The following is a 951-nucleotide window of genomic DNA, read 5'->3' on the forward strand; positions in this document are numbered from 1 at the left end:
ATGGACTTCCATTGGAAGATCCTCATCAGTTTTTAGCTGAGTTCTTGCAAATCTGTGACACTGTCAAGACTAATGGGGTTGACCCTGAGGTCTACAGACTGATGCTATTCCCTTTTGCTGTAAGAGACAGAGCTAGGATATGGTTGGACTCACAACCTAAAGAAAGCCTGAACTCTTGGGAAAAGCTAGTCAATGCCTTCTTGGAAAAGTTCTTTCCACCTCAAAAATTGAGTAAGCTTAGAGTGGAAGTCCAAACCTTCAGACAGAAGGAAGGAGAATCCCTCTATGAAGCTTGGGAAAGATACAAACAATTAATCAGAAAGTGTCCTTCTGATATGCTTCCTGAATGGAGCATTATAGGTATTTTCTATGATGGTCTCTCTGAACTGTCCAAAATGTCTTTGGATAGCTCTGCTGGAGGATCTCTTCATCTGAAGAAGACGCCTACAGAAGCTCAAGAGCTAATTGAAATGGTTGCAAATAACCAATTCATGTACACTTCTGAAAGAAATCCTGTGAACAATGGGACTAGTCAGAAGAAAGGAGTTCTTGAGATTAACACTCTGAATGCCATATTGGCTCAGAACAAAATATTGACCCAACAAGTCAATATGATTTCTCAAAGTCTGTCTGGAATGCAAAATGCACCAAGCAGTACTAAGGAAGCTTCATCTGAGGAAGAAGCTTATGATCCTGAGAACCCTTCAATGGAAGAGGTGAATTACATGGGAGAACCCTATGGAAACACCTATAATCCTTCATGGAGAAATCATCCAAATTTTTCATGGAAGGATCAACAGAGACCTCAACAAGGTTTCAACAATAATAATGGTGGAAGAAACAGGTTTAGCAATAGCAAACCTTTTCCATCATCTTCTCAGCAACAGACAGAGAGTTCTAAGCAGAATAACTCTGACTTAGCAACCATGGTCTCTGATCTGATCAAAACCA

At 40.3% G+C, this 951-nt stretch overlaps 1 non-coding gene across 1 annotated transcript; it reads right to left on the reverse strand.

Annotated features, from left to right (window-relative positions):
• Positions 1-233: 233 nt before the first annotated feature.
• Positions 234-341, reverse strand: LOC114927796 (small nucleolar RNA R71). The gene has a single exon (XR_003818892.1). It is a non-coding gene; the product is annotated as a small nucleolar RNA R71 (small nucleolar RNA).
• Positions 342-951: the final 610 nt, after the last annotated feature.

Source organism: Arachis hypogaea, chromosome 5 (genome assembly GCF_003086295.3).
Source record: "Arachis hypogaea cultivar Tifrunner chromosome 5, arahy.Tifrunner.gnm2.J5K5, whole genome shotgun sequence".
Taxonomy (NCBI): domain Eukaryota; kingdom Viridiplantae; phylum Streptophyta; class Magnoliopsida; order Fabales; family Fabaceae; genus Arachis; species Arachis hypogaea.